Source organism: Cherax quadricarinatus, chromosome 26 (assembly GCF_038502225.1).
Source record: "Cherax quadricarinatus isolate ZL_2023a chromosome 26, ASM3850222v1, whole genome shotgun sequence".
Taxonomy (NCBI): Eukaryota; Metazoa; Arthropoda; class Malacostraca; order Decapoda; family Parastacidae; genus Cherax; species Cherax quadricarinatus.
This window is the reverse complement of record NC_091317.1, coordinates 21,962,346-21,972,345: the sequence shown is the minus strand read 5'-3', so window position 1 is coordinate 21,972,345 and position 10,000 is coordinate 21,962,346.

The window sequence follows — 10,000 nt, the reverse complement described above, 5'->3', positions numbered from 1 at the left end:
GTGTGTGAGCTGAGTGCGCTAACACTCGAGCTGGCACTCAGCTGAAGGCATTTCACCCTCTTGGATAAGTATATGTCAGAGTGCAGTCATCTGCATATGCATGGTATTCTGAGAGGAGGTGAAGGTCATTGAAGTCGACATTCCATAACAATGGCACAAGTACACTACCCTGCGGAACACTGGCTCCGACTGGGTGTCTTGTTAACTCTGTCTAGTTGAAAACTACTCTTAGAGAAGGTAATCGCTGAGAAGGTGTAGTGCAAAGCCAGAGATTCTTAGTGCCTGCCCCCCTTCTCTCTCTCTCTCTCTCTCTCTCTCTCTCTCTCTCTCTCTCTCCCACCTGCCTCTGCTTCAGATTGATTAAGGCTAACAGAATGAACGCCTATTAATTTTGAGGGACTGATCACCTCATTTCCCGCTGTCTTCAGTCTTTTAATCTCTGTACTGAATTGACAAAAAAAAAAAGAATATACTGGCAGGCTGAAGTCTGCATAACAAACATACATACCCAAGTGTTGTATATACATTCCCTAGTGTTGAATATACATACCCAAGTGTTGAACATACATACCCAAGTGTTGTACACGTGTTTCATTACCTCTGTTATTCCTGCCTGCTCCTGTGTGTGTGTGTGTGTGTGTGTGTGTGTGTGTGTGTGTGTGTGTGTGTGTGTGTGTATACGAACACACGTGTGTTTCTGGCAGCATGTGTGTTACATGAGAACACAAGAAAGAAGGAACACTACAGCAGGCCTTTTGGCCCATACGAGGCAGGTCCAAGTCTCCTACCGGCTGAAGCCAATGACCCAACCTAGTCAGGTCAGGTCACATCCACCTAAGGAAGGAGCACGGCATCAGACCTAGTAGCACAAGCTAGTCGGGTCCTAGTAGCACAAGCTAGTCGGGTCCTAGTAGCACAAGCTAGTCGGGTCCTAGTAGCACAAGCTAGTCGGGTCCTAGTAGCACAAGCTAGTCGGGTCCTAGTAGCACAAACTAGTCAGGTATTTATCAAACCTATTTTTAAAACTACACAACGTTTTAGCTTCTATGACGGTACTCGGGAGTTTGTTCCACTCATCCACAACTCTATTACCAAACCAGTGCTTTCCTATATCCTTCCTCAATCTGAAATTTTCCAACTTAAAACCATTGCTGTGAGTTCTGTCTTGGCTAGATATTTTTAGCACGCTATTTACATTCCCTTCATTTATTCCTGTTTTCCATTTATACATCTCAATCATATCCCCCCTAATTCTACGCCTTTGGAATGATTCTTTCAGTGTGTTGGCTGTCAGTGCCTGAGACCTACTGACCAACAGGAGCCTGGCTGCTAACAGCCTCACAGAACCACACGCTTCTTCCTGTCCAATCAGAGCACGTATCCAGCATCTGTCTCCCCGATCACCAATCACAGACTGTTTGGAGTCATCCCATGGAATCAAATAGCCAATCAACGGAAGAGTGAATGTTGGTGAGGGGCTCTTGATTTAGGGAATTGGATCTATGCTCCAGTTCCCCAAATTAAGCCTGAATGCCTTCCACATACCCCCCCCAGGCGCTGTATAATCCTCCGGGTTTAGCGCTTCCCCCTTGATTGTAATAATAATAATAATAACGGAAGAGTGAGCAAAACATTCAATCCAAGTGGTGCTCTCTCTTTCTCTCTCTCTACACAGTGTTTGATAAGGTTAAGGATCCCTAACTTTATTGACAAGCTATTTACAGGTTAAGGATTCCTAACTTTATTGGGAAGCTAAGAGCTGTTACCTACATCAGCTCATTTGAAAGCATTTTTATTGTTATGAGACATACAAGTAGGGAACAGGATGAAGTTGGAGCCATCTGTGGGCCAGCATTTTCATGTGATCAACTGACTTTATCTCGTTGACATCATTATGCTGTACGAATGTGTTCCATACTCGAGTCATCCTGGGTATGTATGATCTCAGATGGAGTGATGTTCTGGAGAAGGGTACAGCCAGAGTGAAGTTGCTGCTTTCTGCCCGTCTTGTGGCATAAAAGCTTGTTTCACGCTGTCCTAGAAGTGGATCCAAGTGTGGTATTTTGACAATATTGGCCTCTCTCTCTCTCTCTCTCTCTCTCTCTCTCTCTCTCTCTCTCTCTCTCTCAGAAAATGATACTAGAGAGTAAATATTTTTATGAATTCTTGCATGGGGAAGTTATACATGGAAAGAGGAGTTAGAGAAAGAGAGAGGGAGATGGAGAGAAAAAGAGAGAGAGAGAGACGGGGAGAGAGAGAGAGAGAGAGAGAGAGAGAGAGAGACAGACAGACAGACAGACAGAGTGAGACAGAGTGAGAGAGAGAGAGAAACAAAGAAAGAGAGAGAGAGAGAGAGAGAGAGAGATAGGAGGGAGGAGGAGGGGGGGGGAGAGAATAGAGAAAAAATCACTTCTCTATTTCGCAACATTAAAAAAAAAAAAAACACCCGTAATATCCTTCAATATATATATATTTTTACAAAACTGGAGCTAACTCATTTTACTAAAAGCTCTCAGTCTTATTCACGTCTAAATTATACAAATTATCATATGATAATCACATAGCAGAACTCTGCTCAAATTACCTTCCAACTCTCTTCGTTTATTAAAAAAAATTAAAGCAAATTATAATTATTATTTTTTTTTTTCAAAATATCTGGATGTCGTTCAATTGCAGTTTTTTCCATTATTTTTTTTTGTTTGGATTTTACATAATTAGTCATCCCGAATTTTATAATTTTTTTATATATGCTGTTTACAGCGAAAAATTTTTTGAGTTAATGTATTGAAAAAAATTGATTTCTTCTGAAAAGAAAAAATTTGTCACTCTTATTCATCATATTTTTCTTTTCTCAAAATTTTTTCTCCCCCCCCCCGATTTTTTTGTTGGGAAAATTTATGTATTTATGTTTTATTGTCCTAGCAAGAATTATTTGTTTTTGTTTGTTTAAGATGTTTGTCTACAATGTAGAGTGAGAGTTTTGTCTACTTCTGTTTGTTTGGCTAACTTGTCTAAAACATCACGGTCGTTGATGTGTCTACGTGAAGGTGCACTTCTTGTCTACGTGAAGGTGCACTTGTTGTCTACGTGAAGGTGCACTTCTTGTCTACGTGAAGGTGCACTTGTTGTCTACGTGAAGGTGCACATGTTGTCTACGTGAAGGTGCACATGTTGTCTACGTGAAGGTGCACATGTTGTCTACGTGAAGGTGCACATGTTGTCTACGTGAAGGTGCACACGTTGTCTACGTGAAGGTGCACATGTTGTCTACGTGAAGGTGCACACGTTGTCTACGTGAAGGTGCACACGTTGTCTACGTGAAGGTGCACACGTTGTCTACGTGAAGGTGCACACGTTGTCTACGTGAAGGTGCACACGTTGTCTACGTGAAGGTGCACACGTTGTCTACGTGAAGGTGCACACGTTGTCTACGTGAAGGTGCACATCAGACCACAACACTGTGACTTGTCAAGACAACCAGCGTTGCCAGAGAAGAAAATATCTGAAAAGATGTAAGGTAAAAGACCACAAGTATAATTAAGGTGTCATTTTAACTGTGGCAACATTTCCCTCTCCAGGACCTTTGTCAAGCTGTTACGAACAATACAGAGACACACACAGGTATATATAGGTATAGAGGTGCAAAGTGTAATATAATTATTGTAGGTAATAGTACTTGTAGTAGTAGTATTAGTTGTAGTACTTGAGGTTTTAGTAGTAGTAGTAGTAGTAGTAGTAGTAGTAGTAGTAGTAGTAGTAGTAGTAGTAGTAGTAGTAACAGTTGTAGTACTTGCGGTAGTAGGGGTAGTGGTAGCAGCTATGTGATGGCGGAGTTTATTGTCTTGAGAAGTCTTGCTGAGAATTACCAGTACTCTTGAGTTTCTCCAAGTGAGGAACACTCAGGCATCTGGACAAGCTTTCCGGGTCAGCGTTTTGCCCCGTGTCAAACTTTATCAAGTAATATTTGTAGAGATGAGAGGGAGAAAGAGGGAGAAAGAGAGAGAGAGAGAGAGAGAGAGAGAGAGAGAGAGAGAGAGAGAGAGAGAGAGAGAGAGAGAGAGAGAGAGAGAGAGAGAGAGAGAGAGAGAGAGAGAGAGAGAGAGAGAGAGAGAGAAAGGGTGGGGGAGGTAGGGGATAAGATGAGTGAGTGATATTTGTAAACGAAAGTGATTTACAGGCTGGTTGATCAGGCTCTGATCCACCGGAAGACCTGGTTAAGTAGTGGACCGCGGGGGCGTTGATCCCTCCGGAACACCATCCAAGTAGACTCCGGGTAGGTAAGTCCTGAAACTCACAGGCCAATGCGCTAACCACTGTCAAAAATGTAATTTATCTCTGAGTCAGAGAATCCATGGGATCACTGCCCTCACAACCCACGACCGACGACCCACGAGTTTAAACGCCGCAAAAACCATGGGCAAATGTGATTTAGATCCCAGCTGGGATAGGTGGTGTGTGTGTGTCGGGACAATAACAGCTGGGACTGAGCACCTGGGGCTGAAAGGAATGTGATATCCGCCACTTTATTAATTACGCTTAAATGCTCACCTGGAGAGAGCGAGGCGGGAGGCTGTCATCTCTGGTATTGTGGAGGGAGCAGGGGATGGGAGGGGAGGGGGAGAGGGGGGCGGCGTTCCTGTTGTACCGTTGCTGTGTTACTGCCACCCGACCCTCTCACACCTCTTCTGTTACCTCCTCGTCTGTCACCCCCCCCTCTCCTTCATCTCTCACCCCTCCCATCTCACCTCTTCCTTTTTACATCTCACCCCTCACCTCTTACTCCATGTCACCTCGCACCCATCATTACCACCTCACACCCCTCCCCCTCACTCATCACCTCTCCTCGCTAACCTCTCTCAACCGCCACTCCTTATCTCTCACCTCTCATCTCTCCCCCATGGTCTCTCTCATCTTTTTTTCCCCAGTTTCTCCCCTCTCACAACTCTATTTCTCACTTGTCGTCTCTCAAGCCTCATCACCTCATTTTCCCATCCTGTAATGTCTGACCTAACAACTCCCTCTGTGAGCGAAGGGCCTTATTCTTTGTCTTATTCTCCAACTTGTCTGTATTGTAATCTATTAACAATGATTTTTCACTCCAGCTGCTGAGGCAGTGTACCATAATAAACAATTACCATATTCTTTAATTCATCTGTTGTAAGATATCGTGTTTGATATCTGGTTAGTAAGGTTTTGTTTATTTTGAGATTAGTAAGATACTTTTTTACAGCCTGTGCACGGTATTGGAGGAGAACTTTTCTCCTGGGTTGAAATATGGTTGACTGGCAGCACAAAGTTGGCACAAAGGTTTAGATTTTGTCCAGAGAGGCGAGTTTACTGGTGAGCTCCGCTCATCCTGCGAGTGAACAAACCGCCCTAAGAAACAGTACATCACAGCCTAAATAGGATTCAGTGATCCAGCAATAATTTTCAGGATCTAGTGATCCAGCAACAACTTTCAGGATCTAGTGATCCAGCAACAACTTTCAGGATCTAGTGATCTAGCAACAACTTTCAGGATCTAGTGATCCAACAACAACTTTCAGGATCCAGTGATCCAACAACAACTTACAGAATCTAGTGTTCCAACAACAACTTTCAGGATCTAGTGATCCAGCAACAACTTTCAGGATCCAGTGATCCAACAACAACTTTCAGGATCCAGTGATCCAACAACAACTTACAGAATCTAGTGATCCAGCAACAACTTTCAGGATCTAGTGATCTAGCAACAACTTTCAGGATCCAGTGATCCAACAACAACTTTCAGGATCCAGTGATCCAACAACAACTTACAGAATCTAGTGTTCCAACAACAACTTTCAGGATCTAGTGATCCAGCAACAACTTTCAGGATCTAGTGATCCAACAACAACTTACAGAATCTAGTGTTCCAACAACAACTTTCAGGATCTAGTGATCCAGCAACAACTTTCAGGATCCAGTGATCCAACAACAACTTACAGAATCTAGTGTTCCAACAACAACTTTCAGGATCTAGTGATCCAGCAACAACTTTCAGGATCCAGTGATCCAACAACAACTTTCAGGATCCAGTGATCCAACAACAACTTACAGAATCTAGTGTTCCAACAACAACTTTCAGGATCTAGTGATCCAACAACAACTTTCAGGATCCAGTGATCCAACAACAACTTACAGAATCTAGTGTTCCAACAACAACTTTCAGGATCTAGTGATCCAACAACAACTTTCAGGATCCAGTGATCCAACAACAACTTACAGAATCTAGTGTTCCAACAACAACTTTCAGGATCTAGTGATCCAGCAACAACTTTCAGGATCCAGTGATCCAACAACAACTTTCAGGATCCAGTGATCCAACAACAACTTACAGAATCTAGTGTTCCAACAACAACTTTCAGGATCTAGTGATCCAGCAACAACTTTCAGGATCTAGTGATCCAGCAACAACTTTCAGGATCTAGTGATCCGTGATCCGAGACTTTTAACAGAGTAAATAATTCTTAAATGTTCACTACCCATCGCAATCATCATTTCAGAATGTTCTCATTCTGTTCCTTTTATTTTTTGAACAGCATCTCGTGGAGTGCTCCTTCCACTTCCTGAGGAAACGATTCTCCAGCCCTTGGTTTCTTCAGTTCAATACAGAGAAGAATGGTGAAAGATGAGGAGAATGAGGTAATCAGTCCCTCAGCCTGTTCATGTCATCTCGTGAAGACTCCTCGTCACCACTACCGTTACAGTACCCACTATTTTTCACCTTGCATCAAGTTAAGTGGGGGCAGCGGACCTCAAGCAGCAACAGCCTGGTTCACCAGGCAAGCACCAGACAAGCCTGGCCCGTAGCCGGGCTCAGAGAGTACATAAAGTCTCTAAACTCTTCAAAGGTATATCAGAGGTAAATTCTTTCACTGATGTGCTCATTTTTTTCCCAGGACAGAGGGAAAAAAGAATAAATGGGCGAAACGTCTCAAGAATAGACACCCAATTTGTCGATGGTACAAAAATGGGCAGACACACTTGTTACCCTGAGACTTGAGAATGATTTGAAGATGTGGAAAATGTACTTCAGTTTTGAAAAAAAAACAAAAAAACATGTGAGATCTTAATCATGGGAAAAGAAATTTATCTTGGCAGACATGAAACAGATATTAATAACATCGCTTCGTAAGTGAATTGTTAGTTCTGGTTAGCAGAAATCTAGATCCACGGTACCAGTCTCTAAACTTACGGTACCGATGTCTAAATTTGCGGTACCGGTGTTTAAATCCACGGTACCAGTGTGTAAATCCACGGTACCAGTGTGTAAATCCACGGTACCAGTGTTTGAATCCACGGTACCAGTGTGTAAATCCGCGGTACCAGTGTTTGAATCCACAGTACCAGTGTCTAAATCCACGGTACCAGTGCCTGAATCCACGGTACCAGTGTCTAAATCCACGGTACCAGTGTCTAAATCCGCGGTACCAGTGTCTGAATCCACGGTACCAGTGTCTAAATCCACGGTACCAGTGTCTAAATCCACGGCACCAATGTCCAAATCCACAGTACCAGTGTCTAAATCCACGGCACCAATGTCCAAATCCACGGTACCAGTGTCTAAATCCTTGGATTCATTCGATGTATAAAGGACAGCAATCCACAAATTATACATGTTGATAAGGTCTCGTTTAGATTATACGGTGCAGTTCCTGGCTCGATATTATAGACATATTACACACACACACACATACACACACACACACACACACACACACACACACACACACACACACACACACACACATTCAAACACACACACACACACACTCACACAAATGCACGCACACAAATACTCGCAAAATAAAACACGCCCACACAAACACATCCAAGCAAACACAAACAGAGGGAGGGAGGGTAGTGAACAAGAAAGAGGGAGGTACGAGGCATCAAAATCTTCCACTGTCAGAATTCATTTTCCCCAACAAGGCATTTTACTCTCACTCTCGAATCAGTATCGAATTCTCTCGACGTCTTTGACTCTTAGCGCGACTCTTCTCCCTTCCGAACACAAGCATCAGGGAGAGGCGCCCCCCTCCCTCTCTGCCTTCTTGGGCGAAGGAAGAAAGAGGGAGGAGGAGGAGGGGGAGGAGAGGCACCACATTTCTCCTCCATGTCTCCTTTTCCCTTTCCTCTTCTATCCCTTTTCTTCCCTTTCGACGATTTTGTCCCACGATTTTTGTCCATTCTGGGTTGGTTGTGGCGGAGGCCAGGAAGGGGTCAGCACGGCGTGGGGGGGGGGGTCGAGGCCCCCTGCGTGTTGGTTTCAGATGGTCCGAAGCTTTGTGGAACAAGGACGGTGGTGTGTGAGAGGCGGGTGTAGCTCGGACCACAGCACCTTGACTTGAAAATACGTAACTCATTGAATATTCCTTTTGCTCATTTTTCTGTTGAGAGCTCCCATTGAGCACACAGGATAGTGCCGAGTGAAACATGGGGGAGAGAGAGAGAGAGAGAGAGAGAGAGAGAGAGAGAGAGAGAGAGAGAGAGAGAGAGAGAGAGAGAGAGAGAGAGAGAGAGAGAGGGGATAACACTACAAACAATATGTATGAGAGGACACAAGTACATACACTTAGAGCATCTCTATTGGATACATTTTGGTCCTGGGACCCAACTGGTGAAGTGAATGCGGTCTCAGGACCGGAATGTGCAGAGCGCGTGTCCTTGTGTTCGGTCATCCAGGGAGGGATAATTTCACATTAATTTAATATTTATTTAGTACATGGGAATCACCCCCCCCCTTTTTTTTTTACGTCATTGGTATGTGTCAACACGTAGCTGAGACAGGTCAGTGGTTGTTCTCCCTCTGACACGGGTCATCACCTGACAGGTGTCAGCAGACACTTGCCACTGACACGGGTCATCACCTGACAGGTGTCAGAAGACACTTGCCACTGACACGGGTCATCACCTGACAGGTGTCAGCAGACACTTGCCACTGCCACGGGTCATCACCTGACAGGTGTCAGCAGACACTTGCCACTGACACGGGTCATCACCTGACAGGTGTCAGCAGACACTTGCCACTGACACGGGTCATCACCTGACAGGTGTCAGCAGACACTTGCCACCTCTCCTGACCAACACAGCATCAACATTACATCCATTGTTAAGGAACAGACAACGCGTCACGGGCTCTGAATGTTTATAGACTTCAGAGTCCTGAATAAACACAATGTTTACTGAAGTTTGTTATCGAGATTATAATTCCTGCTATTTTAGGTAACTTTCTTAATGACTTGATGTATCGTGGAGGCTCGAGCCTCCTTCCGCTGATCGCCGTTACAGAGTGAGTTGGCAAGTACTAATTATAAGTGCACTTCCTCTCAAGGGAAGTACCTCTGTGCCGGTGAGGGGACTCTTGATCCAAGGAACTGGATTTATAGTCCCCTTGGATCTAAAGTGATGGTCTTCCATTCTCCCATACGCCCGTACGGGTTCAGCGCTTCCCAGTAGTAGTAAGATACGATGTTTCACCCGCTGTGTGCAAAACGTCTTCTATGATATTGCTTTATATTTTGAGACACATGTGTAACACTGGTGTTGCACATGTGTGGCTCTGGTGTTGCACATGTGTGGCTCTGGTGTTGCACATGTGTGGCTCTGGTGTTGCACATGTGCGACACTGGTGTTGCACATGTGTAACACTGGTGTTGCACATGTGTGGCTCTGGTGTTGCACATGTGTGGCTCTGGTGTTGCACATGTGCGACACTGGTGTTGCACATGTGTGACACTGGTGTTGCACATGTGTGACACTGGTGTTGCACATGTGTGACACTGGTGTTGCACATGTGTGACACTGGTGTTGCACATGTGTGACACTGGCGTTGCACATGTGTGACACTGGTGTTGCACATGTGTGACACTGGTGTTGCACATGTGTGACACTGGTGTTGCACATGTGTGACACTGGTGTTGCACATGTGTGACACTGGTGTTGCACATGTGTAACACTGGTGTTGCACATGTGCGAC